Source organism: Gorilla gorilla, chromosome 3, assembly GCF_029281585.2.
Source record: "Gorilla gorilla gorilla isolate KB3781 chromosome 3, NHGRI_mGorGor1-v2.1_pri, whole genome shotgun sequence".
NCBI lineage: Eukaryota > Metazoa > Chordata > Mammalia > Primates > Hominidae > Gorilla > Gorilla gorilla.
The window spans coordinates 149,968,832-149,989,513 of NC_073227.2; the positions used below are offsets into that span (position 1 = coordinate 149,968,832).

General features: G+C 35.0%; 1 long non-coding RNA gene across 1 annotated transcript in view; it reads right to left on the reverse strand.

Moving 5' to 3' along the window:
* LOC109026525 (uncharacterized) overlaps positions 1 to 20,682 on the reverse strand; it is a 47,339-nt gene that overhangs the window by 13,738 nt on the left and 12,919 nt on the right. Inside the window, exon 2 of the long non-coding RNA XR_008679247.1 lies at positions 11,725 to 11,817. This is a non-coding gene — a long non-coding RNA (uncharacterized lncRNA). The remainder of the gene's footprint in view (positions 1 to 11,724; positions 11,818 to 20,682) is intronic.

Genomic DNA, 20,682 nt, shown 5'->3' on the forward strand with positions numbered 1-20,682 from the left:
AAAATAGGAGTTTTTCAGACTGATTCTATATTGATGCATGCATTGGGATACTTAAGCTTATGCTAGTGGAAAGAGATATAAATGCAAGCAGAATGAAGAATAATGAAAATGATATTTATTGTTAAAGGGACTGATTTAGTCTATATTTTGAAGGTTTCCCATTGGAGTTAGAATTGGACTTGGACATTGACTGGTGCTATGGAAAGATACTTTGAAATGAATAAAATAGAAGATTCTGCAAATTAAGTTTTTGCTGTGTTTTTAAATGTACTCTTAAAATTAATCACTTAAAGATTAAGAGGGCTTAATATTTCCAGAAATAAATATTTTCAAAACTAAAGGTGGATAGAAAAACCCTCTAATGAAAGTGTTTGCTATGGTTTAAAGAAAACATTCTTTTGAGTGTATTTTTCACTTTTCATTGGATTGCCTTGTCATAATGTAGACACAGTTTAAAAGTGAAAATGAAAATGCATTTAGTGACCTCTGAAGGATGCTGGGAAAATGCACTACCATTTTGTAAATAGCTTTCAAGATGAAATGTGATAGGTATTTTGGAATTTTCCAAAAAGCAATCTTGAAACTTCAAGCGAGGTTAAAAAAAATGTCTATAGTATTTCAGGGTGTCCCCCAAACTATAGGAAACTGACAGTTTCTAGACAGTTTTGCTGTCTAGAACCGAAAAAAAAAGAAAAGGCAATGCAAATAAGGAAATTTTTCCACTAGTAGAAGTAGAGACACTTAAGGACAGAAGGGTTAGGAATGCATAAGGTTATTCAATGACATTTACTGAATCTTAACACTAAACTTTCAGAATTTTCTGTTTACTTTCAGATTCTTCTTAACCAACTTTAGTTTTTAAGCAATAAATCTAAATTGTAAAAGTTAAGTTCTTTGATTTCTGAAACACAACTAAATAGCCTTTAAAATTTTAAATGCAAAAGGAATTAATTTTGATAGGCTAAACAGTGCAAGTCAGTTTAGCCTATTGTACTAAAGTTTAGTATATTCTACTAAAAATTGACCCAAATTGATGAATCTAATGGGAAGAGCTGGAAAAATGAGTTCATATTCAATGAAATTTATTCCTCAACAGCCCTTTACTATTAACAAATAATGGTGTTGCTTGTTTGTTTTTGAGGGGGGTGAAATGAACATTGATAAATTTACTTTTCTAAACTGTCTAAGTACCACAAGTGCTGCTTCTTCATGAGGCTGCTGTATAATGGTGGCAGGAGTTTATCACTATTTCAACTTATGCGTAAGTATAATCTTTCCTGTTTTAATATGAGAAAAAGAAAGTCTTTTAAGGACAAGCTGGGTAATTTTTCCTTTGGTGTTAAAAATGTAGCAATTATTGGAACAAACAAAGGGATGAACAATATCAGTTGATTAAATGAGTTTCCTTTTTAAGTTATGAAATCTGTTTCTATCAAGGGACATCTGAAATAAACAGTTTCTGAATAAAAGCAAAGAAAATTCTCTCTCCTTACATAATTAGGTCAGTGGCGACTGATTCTTTTATTTGAGAGATCATATAGATTTTATACACCAGAGTACATTGACCATTATGGGAAATTAGTTTTGAACTAATGGAAATGTTAATCTATTTTTGTATCGATAAGTTCAAACTATATTCAAAACATTCTAATTGGTAATTAGACAAAGTTATTCTTAGCATATTAATATTTATGTAGTATCATCAAGAAAAGATGCATTTGCTGAACATCCAATTTTACATTTCTAAATTTTTCTCTTTAATACCTGTTGTTAGATTCAAAAAATTTTAATATGACTAAGTGCCTATATGTGTGTGCACATGTATGTGTGTGTTTAAAAAGAAATAAGGAAATAAAGCTTTGCCTAAAGTTTGTTTCATAAAAGCATCATTTCTTCTTTTCTACTTCCCTCTCTGATATGTTAATACTTCTGTATTATTTTTAGGAATCAATATTTTCCAGATTAACTTCCTGGTTTATAATTTCTTGACTTCATTAATTTCCAAAACCTTCCTCTGCTTTACCAATGTGGTCCAGGCACTCACAAGCTTGGTTATTCCTCAGGTCTGTCAAAATTTAATGTGGTTTTATGGACATGGCCTCAAATTTTCAAATCCCTTTCTTTGACCACAGCCTTTTAACTGCCTGCTCAGTTAGCCTCTTATTTCTATTGAATGTATGTTTTGCCCTATGTTCAACTCTTGTCTTTTTTTGATTATCCTAATACAGAGTCTCCCACTGGCTTCATTTATCTCCTAAACTACATCCCAATCATTTTACTTCTGCACTCACCAATACCTTAAAATTCCACAAATTGTCTTCTTTTGGTTATAAGGTCCATCGTTTGCTATTACCTTAGTCAAGTTAGTTAATTTCCCAGTCTTGCTTGGTGGGAATTATAAAAGACCTCTCTTTTAGGCTTAGCGTGAAGAGTAAATGAAACCACACACATTAACAGTGTAGAACAGTCCCTGGCACATTCTGCTCACTACATGTGGATATTATTTTATCCATGACAACCTGACAAGTCACAAACTTGGATAAATTCTGTTACTCATTTTGTTTTTGGTTGTGAATCACTAAGTATTGTTGAAATGTGATCTTGTATTTTAGCTATACTATAAGTTCTTGTTAAAATATTACATATTATAATATTATTTTTTTGGGATACTATAAATCATAATATTTGTCATCTAAAACTGGAGTACATTTAAGGTGAAAAAGAGGTGCAATTGATATTTACACTGGGTCTGTCTTGGGCATGCTGTCATCCTATTATTATTTAAGTAAAACTAGGTTAAAAATGTGCTCTAAAATATTTTCTTATGTAACTATTTGTTAGCCATACTTTTTCCTTTTGAATTAAAGAGGATGTGGGAAATAAGGCTGTTTGGGATGGGTGAGCAAGTATTTGCAGCAGAACTCAAGAGAGTTCACAATGATTATGTAAGTAGTGAAACTGTCAAGGACAATTTGTTAGTGATAACACTTACGCTGTCCTGCTGAAAGTTCTTATTTAACATGATCTTCATAGAGCTTCAGTCCATGAGACATGTTATTTATCTACCCACATTACCTCCATGATGTTTAGGTGATAAATGCCGTTACTGGTTTCAGAGTGTGGCTTCACTCACTCCCCAGTCACGATACTGACACTCATTTTGCCTGCCCTCTCGGTTACATCTTAACATCCCTCTGACTTTCATCTTTAATCCTCCCACTTCTAAGACCATTTTTTCTTGACTCGTTTGTTTCTTTTATCTTAAAAAGATATTCAAATTGGCATTCCATAGTTTTCCTACCATCTAGTGCCATACTTTGGAAGAGTAGTTCACTGTCTTTAGTACTTCATCTTGCTCTCACTCCCCATATTTACAAACTGACTTCGGATATCACTATATTAGTCTAGTTCAAATTCCTCAGTTCCATCCTACTCAGCATTTACTGAACACTTTTCATGGTTGGCGATGTTGATTATTTGCTGCCTGTGTAAGAGTCTCCTCACCTCATCCATGGCTTACATGAATTTGAATCTGCTTTTCTACGCTTAGGTTTCTCTCCTTTTTTTCTGATTGTTAATGTTTTTCATTCCTTGATATTCAGAGCTTGTCATTCTCTTCCATATGGTTTATTTTAGTGAATGCAACTACTTCAGTTATAACTATTATCTGCATTCAAATGAATCCAGTGCTGTGTATCTTGTCCCAGTCTCTCCACTGAGCTTCAAACTACTGAAAACCACTATGTGGATATTCTGGTACCTGCTGTTTGGCCCATTCAAGATGTCTCTTCTAAACTCCATCCTCTATCTGGGTTTTGTATTCACATTAATGACATCAGTATTTACTTAGTCATTTAGACTCTCAGCTTCAGTCATTGTTAATTCTTTGTTACTCCTTATATTTCATATTGTTTTGATTACCAAATTATCCATTTGTTAACTTACTATCTATGCCACAAATATTTAAATGTTTTCTTTTTGATGGGTGCTCTTCTGGGTTCTGGCAGTGTAATAACACATAACAAAAAGTTCCTAGACTCATGCAGCATTCATTCTAGCAGGAAAAAGACAGACAACGAACTAATAAATTTTATTTATATATATATATGAAGCTAATTTTGGATAATTAAAGTTACTGTGAAGAAATTAAGATGGGTAAATATATTTGAGAGTTACTGCCATGATAATTTTGTTAATCAGAAAACATTTCATTAAGTAGATGACTTCATAGCGAAGATCCAAAGCGTTCCAAAAAGGCAGGCATATGAAGATCAGAGGCAAGAGTATTCTAGGGAGAGAATACAAAGTGAAAAGCCCCTAAGGTGGAACCAGATTTATTGTCTTGTTGGGGCAAAAGGAGAGTAAGTGTGACAAAAGCCTAGCAAGCTGGGGGTATGTTAGTAAAAGAAGTTGAGTTGTAGACTTGGCTGAATTCATGTAAAATCTTTTATTCCTTATTTAGAAGAGTTCTAGGTAAAGAGGTAGCATGATCTCCTTTATGTTTCTAAAAGATAACTCTGGCTTCTGATGTAAAGAATGGACTACAAGCTAACAAAGAAGCTAAGAGGCTTTTGAAGCAGCCTAGTTGATAGTTGATGGTGGCTAGGCTTAGAGTGGTCACAGTGGAGATGAATTTTGGATATGTTTTGGAGCTGGAGTTGACATGCTTTAATGATAGGCAGGTGATGAAGAATGACTTGTGTCATGGGGTCAGCATTGGTGAGTTTTACTGAAATGAGGAAAACTAGGAAAGCAAAGGATATGGGTATTAATTAAGAGTTCACTTTATAGATAGTTATTAGAAATGAAAATGGTAATGCTAAGTAAGTAGTTGACTCTTTGAATCAGGGGGCTCAGCTGAATGTTCTAGGCATAGGGAAGAGGGAAGTGTCATATCATGAAAACCAAGAGGATAGTGTTTCATGTGAGTCCAATGCTGTTAATAAATCTAGTGAAGTGGATTGGAGCAGATCTCTGATCATTGTATTGGGGTGCATAGACATGATGTACTTTCCTGTTTCAGAAGGCTGATGACCATAGATGCTTAATTAGAATGGGTAAAGAAAAGCTATAGGTGTAAAATGGAGACTGAAAATTTTTAAACCAAAAAAAGGCTCTGCATTAAATTTCTGCTTATCGTTTCCTGTTTCCTTTGCATTACCTCTTTCTGCATAACCATTTCCTCTGCCCTAATTCGTGCCCTATTATTTATCATCTGAGCCTTTTAAATAAGCTGTGGACTACTTTTTGCTTATGAAAATTATGTCTCTCCTCTGCAGAATGGCTCTCCATTGTCTGGAATCATTTTCTTAAAAGTGTAGTTTCTGGCAGACTATCAATTATCCAACAGGGATTTGACTATTTTCTATGAATATGAAAAGATGAAACCTTTGGTTCACATATATTTCATACATTTAAAATTTGAGATTAACTATTTTCACAGAAATTCTATTACATCCATAATTATTATTAAGTTTTTAATAATGGACTACAAGTACTGTGTGGGACAGTTGGTCTAGGCTAGCATTCATTTTACAGGGACTGATTTGTCTTGACTAAGATATTTTCATATAAATTGAATTTTATTAATTAAATTTTCTAAATTTGCATTTTTATTGTAACTGGGATATTGCTTTATTGTATCCCCAATTCACAGAAAAGGATCAATAGCTTAAAAGTCACTCACTGAAGCATGAAGATAGTGATAAAATATGATCATAACTACTATAAAACATAAAGCAATAAATACAAGCAGTGATTAGGTCTGTGGTAGAATGTAGAATGTGAATTTGTTTGTTCTTAGAACAAAATCTCTAAGCATGTAATGATTTCATAAAGTCAGCAGCAAAAGAAAATTGCAAATGGAAATTTCAAAGAAGGGTGTTTTAGATTCATTAAACTGGTAATCATTTATGCTGAGTTGCAACGCCTAAACTGTTATGAACATTTGGCAAATAGTTACAAGGAGGCTTCACAGTTTATGTGCCAATTTAAAACAAAGTGTAATGACCTCTGTGGTAATTGAGTTTTACCTGAACATGATAAAAATTATCATTTTGGGTATGAAATTAGTTAATTTTGTTCAAATAGGTGAGAAGAAAGCAAAACTCGGCAGTCAAAGTTATACCATTTCAAATTTTCATTTTATAATAAAAAAGTCATACTTTTTTTTTTTTGAGACAGAGTCTCGCTCTGCTGCCCAGGTTGGAGTGCAGTGGCATGACCTCGGCTTACTGTAGCCTCCACCTCCTAGGTTCAAGCGATTCTCCTGCCTCAACCTCCTGAGTAGCTGGGTCTACAGGTGCGCACCACCATGCCCAGCTAATTTTTGTATTTTTAGTAGAGATGGGTTTTATCATGTTGGCCACAATGATCTCGATCTCTTGACCTCATTATCCACCTACCTCGGCCTCCCAAAGTGCTGGGATTACAGATGTGAGCCACTGCTGCTGGTCAGTCACACAATTTTTTAAAAGCTTCACAGCCAGTGAATCATCATAAGGGAAAACAGAACAAATACAATACAGTTGTAAACTGACATGGTATGTCTTTGCATATCAGAAGTACACACTCTAGAGGCGCTGTCACCATCCAATATGCCGTCATTTATGTAGCTTATCTGTGGAGGAAACACTGATGTGTAAAGTGTAAGCCAACTTGCCTTATGTATGGTATGTGTACAAGAGAGAAATTCTTATCATATTTTTTTAATTACTGAAACACCATGATATATGTGAAGAGTTTTCTATTTAATTAAGGGCTATTTTATGAACTGAATGGAGGTGGCTATAATGCAATGCCAGTATGTGCACTTTTTAATTCTCCACATATTTATGACTCAAAAATATGCTGGCTGATTTTAATTCACTGTTGAATGAAACAGAGAAAATTGTAAAGAAGACCAAATTATGGTCATATTTTCTGCATTCTTTTAGTGTGCTCTCAAAAAATGCATATTGAGTCATGAATTTGCTTTTCTATCCTGCAGTACTGAGAACGTAAAAGGTGTAATGATTTTGAAATGCAATTAGGAAACAAACAAAAATCACTTATTCATGACAATGAAAATGCTTATAAAGACCATTTTTGAAATTTCATATATCTTACAAATTTATCTCAATGATAAATTTAGTAAATTTGCTCTTTCTGGGGTAGCCAGAATCTATCACTTGATGGACCAACATATGTCAAATTTAAACATTCAGGATAAATATAAAGGTTTCTTAAACTATGATGCAAATGGTTAGCTTACTCAGAGTTTACTTCCCTCACAACATGTATTTTCTTCACTTTTGATGAAAGAAACCAACATGTTTTAAAATGTATGTTAAATTACATATACCTAACTAAATGCAACTTAAGAATTATTTGGGGGTTTATTTGCCACTCTCAAAATTAAATCATTCAACCCTGAAGATTTGACTGTGATATTTTTCAACTGAGAATCTGATGTAACATGAAAATAGTCCTTGTTCAGAAATAGTCCATAAATTCTATCCAAATATCAGGTAACTGCTTGACAAAACCACCAAAAACTAACTGCTATTTCCAGTAAATGCCATTTATTTAACAGAATGAAAGACTATGGAGATATTCATTTTCAGAAATTTAGATAATTATGCCGGGTGCAGTGGCTGATGCCTGTAATCCCAGCATTGTGGGAGGCCAAGGCGGGCGGATCACGAGGTCAGGAGATCAAGACCATCCTGGCTAACACAGTGAAACCCCGTCTCTACTAAAAATACAAAAATAAAAATAAAAAATTAGTTGTGCGTGGTGGCGGGGGCCTGTAGTCCCAGCTACTCGGGAGGCTGAGACAGGAGAATGGTGTGAACCTGGGAGGCAGAGCTTGCAGTGAGCGGAGATCGCGCCAAGGTCGCGCCACTGCACTCCAGCCTGGGCGACAAAGCAAGACTCCGCCTCAAAAAAAAAAAAAAAAAACCCCATAATTATTAGGTTGAACTATATGAAGTCAATGATGTTGAACTGTTTTGGACTGTTAAAGAAAATAGAAATTTCCTATGGTTCCGCTTCATAGAAGATACAAAATCCTTTCCACTTGAAAACATCTAGAAACATTGGCTAACATACAATAAATACTTCTAAATACATATTTTAATTAACAAGAGTAAGGAAAATGCCAAGAAGCCACAAAGAGAAAGCTGTGATATGCATGAAAAGTGGGCACTAAAGCATGGGGGTGTTTTTGTTGATGTAGGTCAACAAGATGCTTGGTTTTCCACATTCCCACAAAGACAGAGCATTAGGGTTTGTCTAGCTAGAGAGTTAGGTGACACTGCATAAAGCTAGAATGCTTGAACATCCTTACCTATTCCTTGGCTCTCAGGAAAACAACAAAAACTTGTATGTGTCTGTAACCAAATTCTGGCCTTCATAAAATGTTGAGGTTTTAATTTATACTGCCAGACAGGTCAAGAACATATAAGGCCAAAAAATTAATTATCTGTTATTATTAGTGCCCTATCACTGAAAGAAGCAAATGCAAATGCTTTCTAAAAACAAAGCACTCACAATCCAGGCTGCATGGGGTTCTTACAGGAAAACGCTCCTGTAGATTAATTCACAACTGCAAATGCAATATTATATGCATATATTAAAGACAAATTATAATAAATAATCAGCAGAGACAACAAACAGCACAATTACGCACAGAATTATCAGATAATGAAATTATAAAATAAATGTATAAATGTCTTAAAAATAACAGACTGAAAACACAACTAAGAAACAAGATGCTGTGAAAAATCAGAACAAAAAATAAACTAACAAGAAGTTATAGCAGTGAAAAATGTAAGGATGGAAACATTAATAGAATGGTTAAATAGAAAATTGAATACATCTATTGAAAGGAGCAAACTGGAAACAGGAGCTGAACAAATTATTCAGAATGAAGCACAGAGAATTAAAGTGTAAAATATAATGAAAGCAGTCTTAGGAGAAATGGAAGAATGGATGAGATAGACCAGTGTATTTCTAATTGAAAATAAAGAGTGAATACAGAGAGTAGGAAAGATACAACATGGAAAACATAATTCCTGCAAATTTTCTGGAGTGAAGAAATTCTTGATTTCTTATGTTCATGAATCATGGCACATCCTAAACAGAATGAATAAAAAGAACTCTGCATCTAGACACACTTTAATCAAATACAGAACATTCAAGCAAAAGTATGTTTAAAAGCAATCACATAAAATATTACTTACAAAAAATGAAACTTAGCACATTTGCTAACACCAACAATAGAAACAGATGACAGTGAAGAAGAATTAAAACACTGAGAAAATATAACTAGCAACTTAAAATTTTATATCTAGTCATTTAGCCAAATTTTATATCCAGATAAACATTTATTAAGGAAATGGTAGTGAAATAAAGTATATTCTAGAAAAACAAACAGCATGAGTTGTGAGTGCAAACAAATCCTTAACAAAATATATGCTAAATGTTATTATGCTACAGGAAGAATGAAATTGAGTGTCTAGAAAGCAGGGTTAAGATATAAATAGAAGTAATGAAAAAAGAAACAAGAAATAATAGTGCCTTATGTAAACAAATATTGTTTGGATATAATAATAATTATGAATTATTTGGCCCAGGTTCAGAAGAGCCTTAGATCCCACCTGTCCATGGCAGGAGTGTCAAAGATTTTGTGGCCATCTTTAATTGGCCATGAATGAGATGGGGACTAGGATAACAATTAACATTAGTAAGTGCCCTGCTTTAGGATCCCAAAGAAGCAGGCCCTGGGACAAGGATTTGGAATTGGCTTGGAGTTAATTGAAGGGAGCAACAGTACAGAAGTAGCAAATTTAGATAGGAAAGTGAGAGGGACAATAAAGGGTGCATTGACAGTTAAGGTACCACTGTGAGCAATTGGAAGTCAATCCTTCCAAGGAGCTATGAGAAACAGTACATAGAATATGCAGCTCAGATTGTTTCCACCTTAGATGTAAGGAAGCTAGGAAATTTACATACCAACCTCTGTCAGTCAGTGCTTGTGACTGCTGAGGTTCCAAACATTAATTCCCCAGAACTTCTGGCTGCCTGCCCTGAACACAGGCAGAACAAGCTCCACCGGCCAGAGAAAGCCCTCAGCAAAGAATTACAGGTGCTGGAAGTTGGAAGTGTTTTAACTAGGCACCAAAATGGTAAGGGTTGGTAGTTATGACTTAAGTCCTTAAAAGACTTACACTAAAAACTACTCTTTTGGGTTTTATGTTTTAATCAGAGTCCTCTCCTTTTTTTTAGCTTCTGCCCTATACCTAATGGATTGTGCCTAGTCCTTAGAATCCGAGTTGTTCCCCTCCGCTAAGTGAGGATTCAGTTTTGGTTTTTTTTTTGATTTCCTGAAACAAAAGTGATCAAGCCATCTTTTACTTAAAGAAGAGAAGGCATACATTTTTCCAAAGGATACTTTACCATGTGTTTACCTAAAGGTAAGGCTGAGAAGAAGCCCCTCTCCTTCCTGCCGTTTTTTACAGTCAGCTTGTAACTGACACCCAGCTTCCAGCATGTGGTCAAAAAGGCAAATTAGAGGTAGGGGTTCTAAGGGTAAGGTGGCATGCAAAGGTATCACTCACAGCTCTGGGAATTCCACACAACTAATTTTAAGGAGTAGTATTATGTCAATTTACAAACTGGGAGAAAGCTATATATGATGAGTCTTTACCATTCACTTATTGGTTAGGCTGAGCATGTGATAAAAAGAAAGGAAGTGTGGTTAAGTCAACTACAGAGTGGACTTGAGTCAACGAGGAAAACCTGGGGTTGGAATCTGGTTTGAAACCTTGTTTAGCATGGCAATCAAGGCTTGAGATAGAACAGAAAAGTGGCAATGTATGGTTCTTCCAAAAAAACAGTTTTAGGATAATAGTGCATCTTGTTACTTACCTTCCCCTAAATTACCCCTTCGTTGTCTCAGGCTACGATTCAACAAAATTTACTTCATTTTAAAAGTTCACTTCAACACTGTCCAGATAAGATGTGCCATCCTGTATGTCCAATACGGCAAGTGTTAAATGTGTGTGTGTGTGTGTGCACGTGTGCAGGTATGTTGGTCACAAATTTGCAGGTTGCAAGTGACAGAAATGTACTCAAGCTACAGGACCAAAGGGGCATTTATCCTCACATAACTGGTTGGAGAAGGAGGGTTGTCCAAGGAGTAAACCTCACTTAGGGATTCAAATAGTGTCATGAGGATATTCCTCTCACTTTCTTTGGTTATTTCTTATGCTTTCCACAGAGTTGGCTTCATTCCCAGGCAATCTCTTCCCATGTTGTGGAAAAGACGTCAGGCCAGTAGCAGACAGTGCTGGGTTCAGGCTTCCAATATTCTTACACCAACTTTCCCAGTGAAAAGAAAAAAAAGAAGCCACTTTTTCAACCACTCAAATGAAATTCCAGGGAGGATTCTGTTGCCTTGGTATCCCTACACCTCTTATACCAACATGGCCAGAGAGATGGGGTTCTCTGATAGCTAGAGACTGGCTCATCTAACTACCCTCAGTTGAATTTCTCACAAGGAAGAACTGTTCAGTTAGCAGAAGGAAAGTGAAAGAAAGTGTAATGGGAAGCCAGAAATTTTATCCTGCTTAGAAGTTAAAGAGTATGCACATGAAGGTAAATATTTGAAATAGGAATTTTGGGCTAATATGGAAGGATGTGTCTTCATTAGAGTTTAATATGAGCAAACAAATAACATACCCAATTGTTTCAGCAGAAAATCACTCTGTACACTGAGTTTGGAGGTCCTCATTCTTGTAGGTTTTGCATATAATCACACTCTGTTTATTTCCCCTGAAGTTAATTGAAACAGAAATGTACATCATCATTAGGACACCTGCAGGTAGTTTCTATAATACACATTATTGATGAAATTTTCTAAAGCTGTTTTTATATCTTAAAGCTGCATACAAAGATGACTCTGACAACAATGGAAATAAAAATCGCTTTAAAGCAATCTCATGTGGTCACATCTATTGTTTTGCTATAATGGGATTCTGTTAATATCAATATATTTCTGAAAATCTTCTCAGTTCCCATGATCAAAAGAAAATAGAACTATAGTCCCCTAGTAGCTAATTAGCACAAAAAAAATTGTATTTGAGAACAGAAGGAGAGAAAGGGATGTGCTATTTTCTTACCATTTCAATTCCTTTGAGTTCTGCAAACTTGGGTATTAGACACATAACTAGATTAACATCAATTTGTACCACTCTGATTTTTAATGTTTCTGCAAAATTTATTAATAAAAATATTATTTTACATATATATATTCTTAATATGGTACATTGTTTATATATGTGTATACACACACGTGCATGTGTGCACACACACACATATGTTTGTGATGCACATGTTGAATGCTATCACACATTCTCAGCCCAGGAGAGCTAGTGCAGCAGGCCAACTGCATCCTTTAGGCCAGTGAGCATTTGTATACTGTGCTGCAAATGTTCTCAGCCAAATAGTACTGTCTGGACACCAAGCAGAGAGAATTCTCTGATGCATTATTTTTTCACTGCCTCTCTCTGTCACTTATTTAGTTCTTTGAAAAATGTCCCAGACCCCAATTGCCAATACATAAGGAAATAAAATAAAATGTAAAATTGATAGTGCAGTTCTGTCCAAAGATGCAAAAGAAAGGTTTGACTGAGGCTTAAGGTAACTTGAAAGAGATAATTTAGTCTACTCAGGATACCAAGGTAGTGATGAATTAGTGATTGATGGAAGTCATTTGGCATTATAAAGGAAATCATAAGCATCATTATAAATTGGTGAATAGAATAACAATTATTTGCAAGGTATAAGAAAGAAATGACAGAGGTATGTTGTGATTTCAGAGTATTTGGAGAGCATAAAAATGATATTTCTAAAACCTAGAAGATACCACCGTGAGAAAACGAGTGATGCTGTAGCATTGAATCAGGTACTGCCGAGAAATTATCCTCCTTATCAGCCCCAAACAGTTTGTTCCTATTTAATTAGATGAAATTGCTCTTCAGAGTTTTGAGAATGAAAGAATAAGGGAAATCAAGGAACGATTATTTCTATATGCCAGAATATAAAACTACAATTTGAAATATATTTTCTTGCTATAGCATAACATATTTAATGCTTTATATAATTACTAAGTGTATAAATAATTTTTGTGAACCACTTGATCTTTTCAAAACATTAAAGCAGAATTTCTTTTACAAAGATGCTGTTTGTAATGCATTGTTAAAAATGAGAATTTGCCTCATTTTTCTTTTTCTTTTTAAAGTAGATTTGCCTAATTATTCTTTTCTTTTTAAGGTAGACCCGTTAGAGAAGCTCTGCTGAAAGCAAAGTAAACCTATACACGACCTTTTTAATAATAGTATTAATTATAATCACACTCTGTTTTGATTTAATGCAATGCCAGAAATTCTTTCCAGTGGCAGCAAAAGAGATAACAAAACCAGAAACTCTTAGTTGGAGGAAACTCTTAGTTTCCTTTTCCTACTTCCAATTTGTATGAAAAGGAAGTATCACTGTATTGTAATTTTATTATTTATACTTAATCGAACACAACTGAAAGTTCTAATTATTATTTATCTTAATGATTCATGAAATTATATTGGAAGAGTTCCTATAATATGTACAGAATATTCCCAAGCTGTGCAAAATAATTACCGTTGATGAAAAAGCCACAGTGAAATGGTATTTCACAAGTGTTTGGAGCTATTCTCACCAGGGGCAGGCTGTGGATCATTGGCATTAACTAATGATGACCTGAGATCAAAGACAGAACCCTATGGAACTCCAGCTTTCAAGGTAGCATAATAAGTCTGAAATGTCGAATGAAATATTCTACAAATGAAATCTGAAGTACAATAATGGTCCATCAAAACTGTCAAGCTAGCTCTCCAACTGATGGACACACACGAACACGCACACACGCACACACACGCACACCCCACATGATTGATGATTTAAAAGCTCTAGGCTAGGAAAGTGAAATAGTTGCAGACAAATGACCAAAAGCAAATTTTTAAGTCCAGTTACAAAAAAGCAAATGTAACCAAGTCTATCATGCACTGCAGCATACCTCGTGCCATGCCAAGAATACACAAAATGACCTTTCCAGAAAAGAAAAAATATAAGACAAAAGCAAGATTGATAAGCAAAATCCTGCACTACCTCTAAACAGCAGTGTTAATCAAGCAACTATAATTGTCCTGTTAACTTATATCAGCTTGCTTCTAAAGCTCCAAATTCTTAGTCTTTAGAGTAGACCATGCTATTACTGAATGTGTAAAAGCACAAAGGTACAAATTTGGCATCCAGCAGAAAACAACAAGTTGTAAGAGCATACAAAGCTTCTGTGATGGCAAATCACTGATTATGTAAAATTAATTAGTATAATTCTGATCAGAACAATTATTTCTCTGTAACAGTTCGTTGGAATTAATAATAATAGGACAAAAAATTCTTAACGCGTGTCTTCAACTGTTACTGCAAGCATTAAAAATAGAGCTGTGAAATCTTCGTGAAGCCTGTGAGTTGAGCACACACTGCTTTACTTCTGAGAGAGAGAGAAGGCAAAAAGACAAGCTTATAGAAGATATTTAATTAAAGTCAGAACATTAAAATAGAAAAATTAGCTCAGTGAAAAGTATCTTTTCATTTCCACTAAATCAGAAACAACTTAAAGACTGCAATGGAAACTGGAAGTAAAAGAAAAAAAAAGCCCTTTTTAATTGGTTTGGAATTTTCTATTGTACTTCTGGAGTTCTGACTGGGTACACTATTGAACCTACTTGTTTTAATTATTCATTTATTTGTTCTTTTATTCATGTAGTCATTCATTTATTGATTGACATATTCTCTTATCCATTCATTCATCTATTCATTTATGTAACATTCTCTGATATTCGTTAGGTACCGCGCCATACGTTGAACATGCAAAATGTATATGGCATGATATCTGCTCTTGAAGTACTTAAAGTGACAGACAAGCATGTAAATCAGTATGTATAGTAAAATATGGTGCCATTTAATATGCTAAAGTGGGGTACAGAAGTATTTAAATCTACCTGTGCTAGTGGGGTGGATATGCTCAAGGAAGCTTTTAGGAAGAGATGTTATTTGAGCTATTCTTTATGATGGCTTAAAATTTACCAGGAATCTACAACATCTATACTTAAACAGGAAGAATATTTCAAGAAACATTGACATTTGCAGATAATTAGAAATGACAAATTTGAGGCTTATTTTCTATTATGTTTCACATAATTACATATTTCAAGTAATAGGTAGTCAGCTTTATATGTAATGAACAAGTAGAACAGCAAATGGAATAATAATTCTTAGGGAAACAGTTATTATATTTAAAATTATGTCAGTCTTGACCACAAGGCCAAAACTATGAATGAGGTAGGTTACTAAAAGGGCACTAAGCTTCCCTTCATAGTTATTTAATAATTACTAAGCAGAATGTGTTAAATGAGAGGGTCATAGTCTCTGGCTTATTAATACAACCATGATAGGTTTATTTCTTGTAAGTATGCTCAGCACACTCAACTGGGGCCATAACTTTGACTGGAGGCCCTGAGAAGAGGGCTTTCTGCCAGAGGAAATTTTGGAAGTTAACAGTGACCTATGAGATGTCACTATGTGGTAATAATGGGGATAGAATGAAATTGAATACATAGGAGAAATGTTTCTGTTAAAGACAGAAAAATTACGCAAAATTCAGAGGCACTGGGAAAATGTTAAATTAGATACTTGACCATTACTCTTCAGACTTAATATAGAGAAGGATCTTAAGGGCTTAAAATATTTTATTTTTCTGGTTCATTGAGTACTTTTACTTATTATTGTCATTATTATTATTATTATTATTATTATTGGAGTGGCAGTAATAGTAGTAGTACCCAGTAGAGGTTTAACCAATAGATACATTTTATTGCTGAACTACATTATTATTAATATATTATTTGGTTTACATTGTTATTTAAGGGCATTTTGCAAATGTCATCTCAAGAAAAAGAAGTGAAGGATAGACTGGAGGTAAAACCGGAAAGGATGAGAAACCAAACAAGGCTGGGTTATTAAATTGTTTACTCTAATAAACAATATTGCTTGTTCCTTTGGCACCTTGTGAGAAGCCTTAGGAAATGTGCCTCAGAACTTTTGACTCAGGGAGAAAAAAGGTGGAAATGTTTATTTATTGGTCCTTATTGTTCATTGCTCAATAATGGCATTGTACATTTTTGGGTGGGGTACATGTGTGAGCACAAAGTGGGTTCCCATGGGCATCTCATCCTATAATCCATAGGATCCCAGGAGCAAAGACTAACACAGGTGGTGCAGGCCTGAGTCAAGGCTGAGGGCACCTGGGCAGAATGGTTGAAGCCTATGCAGGACTGATGATGACAATAATAGCTGGAGCGGCCAACAAACATCTGAAAAAATACTCATCATCCCTAGTCATCAGAGAAATGCAAATCAAAACCACAATAAAATCTCATCTCACACCAGTCGGAATGGCTATTATTAAAATGTCAAAAAATAACAGATGTTGGTGAGGTTGCAGAGAAAAGGGAACATTTATACACTGTTGGTGGGAATGTAAATTAGTTCATCCTCTGTGAAAAGCAGTTTGAAAATTTCTCAAAGAACTAAAAATAGAACTATCATTTAACCAAGCAATCCCCTTACTGGGTATATATCCGAAGGAATATAAACCATTCTATCAAAAAGACACGTGCACTTGTATGTTCATTGCAGCACTATTTCACAATAGCAAAGACAGGATCACCCTGGGTGCCCATCAACAGTGGATTGGATAAAGAAAGTGTGGTACATATACACCATGGAATACTGTATCACCATAAAAAGGAACAAAATCAGGTCGCTTACAACAACATGGATGAAGCTGGATGCCATTATCCTAAGGGAATTAATGCAGAAACAGAAAATCAAATATCACATGTTGTCACTTATAAGTAGGAACTAAACCTTGGGTACACATGGATGTGAAGATAGGAACAACAGACACTAGGGGCTCTGAAAGCAGGGAGAGAAGGAGGGGGACAAGGGCTGCAAGACTTCCTGTTGTTACTATGTTCACTGTCTCAGTGATGGGATCAATAAACAGCCAAACCTCAGCATTGCAATATACCCGTGTAACAAACCTGCACATGTATCCCCTGAATCTAAAATAAAAAATAAAATTTACAAAAGTGGGGCACAAGAGGCGCCTAACATAAATGCTGTGTGCTCTTTAACATAGAAGGAGACTTGTTTAGAAAAGCGAAAGGGGCAATTTTATAAATGCTGCAAAACATTGTTTCCAGTGAAATCTGAAATAGCAGATAAATATGGCGAAGTTCTAAACTTTGACTATGTCCCATCACATTCAATAAATTCCAATCACCACTTCTGCCTCCTTCAAATCCTTCCTAATGGAGAAAGCCCAAATTATTTAATGTATACCAGCATTTCTCAAACATTTGGTCTCAGGACTCCTTTATACACTTTAAAATCATTGAAGATATCAAAGTGCTCCCCCACCACAAATGTAACTTAAATATATTCATATTTATCATATTAAGAATTAGAGTAAATTTTAAATAGTCTTAATACATTTAAAATAAAAGCATATTGCATGTTAACAACACCAATATTTTTATGAAAAATAACTATATTTCCCAAAACAAAAAAGTAGTGAAGACTCACATTGTTCTACTTTTTTTTTTTACAAATCTCTTTAATGTCTGGCTTTATAGAAGACTTGTTTTCTCATATCTGCCCCACAGGCATTCAGTCTGCTGAGATATCACGTGCCACATATCCTCTAGAAAACTCCACTCTACCCTCACAATAGAATGAAAGTGAAAGGGAAAAATGAAATCTTAATATTATTCAAATCGTTTTGTCCTTGCAGACCTCCTGGAATGGTCTCAGGAGCTCCCAGAGGTTTCTGGATGACACTCTGAGAACCGCTGGTTTGTTCGTTTGTTTGTTTATATTATAATTTTTAGAGACAGGTTCTTGCTGTGTTGCCCAGGCTGGAGTGCAGTGGTGCAATCACAGCTCACTGCAGCCTTGAACTCCTGGGCTTAAGTCATCCTCCCAACTCAGCCTCCTGAGCAGCTGTGATCACAGGTGTGTTCCACCATGCCCGGCTAATTTTTAAAATTCTTTTGGTAAAGACAGAGTCTCACTATGTTGCCCAGATAGGTCTTGAACTCTGGTCTCAAGGGATCCTCCGACCTCAGCCTCCCAAAGTGCTGGGATTACAGACATGAGCCACTGCACCCATCAGAGAACTGCTGGTTTCTATACGTTCATGCAGCCCAATCTACCTCTGTAATTTGATTCCCTGATATTTCATAAGTAAGTCTTATGCCCCATGCCATAGTGAGCATCACCATTGCTCCAAATACAGCCTCTAGACTCCCTGCATGCAAGCTTTCCACCCACCTTTCCCTACTCCTTCCCCTGCCACTGTCTTCCCTTATGCTATTGATGTTTGTCCAAATCCTTTCAATCACCCTTAGGAAAGTTTCCCAAATTCACTTATTTCTACTTCTACTGAGTGAGTATCATTTTTTTTCTTGCATAATAGATATTTATTTGTGTTTTGCCTCCTTGGCAACTTTCCTCTAAAGCCTCCATATCCTGTAGCTTATGCTTGTGTGTAGTAGGTTGGTAAAAAAAATAGCTGTTGAAAATATGTTATTACTTTTTACTCTGCTATATGCTTGTTTTACAGTTTATTGTATATGAACCAATACACCTTATCATTTCCTCATCTATGCATTTCAATACTAATTAATTTTTTACTGGGGAGTGATACTTCAGAAACCTGTTAGAAAAGACTCAAATATATGGGTCCATCAGTCCTGACAAGTGTGCAGCGGATTACACATCTTGTTTGCTTTTAGCTCATCATTATTGTTTTATGCAATTTAGACTAGACTTTTTGCTTTTGACAGGAAGTAAGTTAGAACTAGGAAAGTTAACCTAATGGATGCAAAGACAATAATTGTAGTCTGCAATTAGTGACTAAATATCATTCACTGATTGTCACATAAGATTGATCTTGGGTTTTTGCAGGAGACTGATATTGTTGAACTTGTGAATGAAATACTCATTGTTCTCCCGTTCATGAACAATATGGCCAAAACTCTAATAAACTTTTTCAGATAATTACTACTTAGCACAGACCAGGGGCTATCTGGCAACATAGATTTTCAAGCTTTCCTTATTTGTTTTTGAATAACTAAAGAAAAATAGCTAAATTTGAAGGGAATACCACTTCATTGTCTCATAATTCAGAGGTTGCCAAATCATGACCATTGAAGTGCTTATATCTATATAATTCATTATTTTCTTCTTTCTTATGCATAAGTCCTGCAACCTTAGATATAGTCATAATAATATAGATAGACAAATGTACTTGCTTATTTTGTTCCTGTCTGGCCAAGTTAGTTCAGCATTAAAATTGAAATGCCTGTTGATCAAGAACTAGCCAAACTAAAACACTTGGCGTACTTAAATGCAATGAGCTTGGAAGTGCTCATATTTTCCACAGGTGATTTTCACTGCCTGTACACTAATCCTCTTTGCACTCAATTTACAGAGAATGTACACTTCAGGGAATCTGTATACTAATTAATTTCAAAGCCTAATGCACGGCTAAGGAATATATCTTTAAAATATCTAGATTAGCTAGATTAAATGACAATTCAATAGCAAAGGAACTTCTAAATTCCATTTAAATGTCAGATTAACAAGATGTAAATTCATCTATAGAGAAAAGCCTTTACTTATTTCAGCTACACAAATAGTGACAGCTAAGAAAAGATAACCTCAGTGTTTTGGTCAATATGCTTTTTTATATAGTTGCAAACATATGATGCTATAGCTTAGATAGTTGAATCTCCTCACATCATTTTATGAAACCTCCTCTCTCAAAATACTCATAGATTCCCAAATGGGATTATTCACTAATTTTAAAATGCCTCAAATTTCCAATGCACGTGTTATGAAAAGCAGGACTTTTTTTTGTGGCTAGGACCATCAGCTGAGAGAAATATAAGCACTACTCCATTGCTTCTGATCTTCAATAAACTAACGCCTATTTTTGTCTCACTCTGTGACTACAACTTTTTGCTTTTTTTGTTTACTCTCTCTAGTAAGCCATCTCCTATAATCCCTATAATCCAAGGAGCTTAATACAACCTTTGATCCATTTATCCAATGCCTTTCACTGTTCCTTACCCTTGTATCCCTTCCTCCTCACCTAGATTTAATACCATGGTCAATCATTATTATTTCCTTGCATATACCATCAACTCCTTTGTCCCTCTCTTACTTGGTTTTGCTCTCTTGGCTAAATTGCTGCCTGGTTAGATCCAACTCTTTGCTTTCTTTCTGCTTGCCCTTGCACAACTGACATACACATATGTCTCAATTTAAATTCATAATAATTTAAGAGGCCCTTAAAGCTTTGCAGTAATCATACTGTATTGCCAAGTCATTTTCCATTCCTACTCTCTTGAATAACTATTTATCTTCTTTCACTTCAATTTTTCTAATACTTTCTCCATCCCCCATACTCTCAGATCTTACCTTGGAATTCACTGGGAACATAAAAACTGTCAGAAAAGAACTTCCATCAAGCTA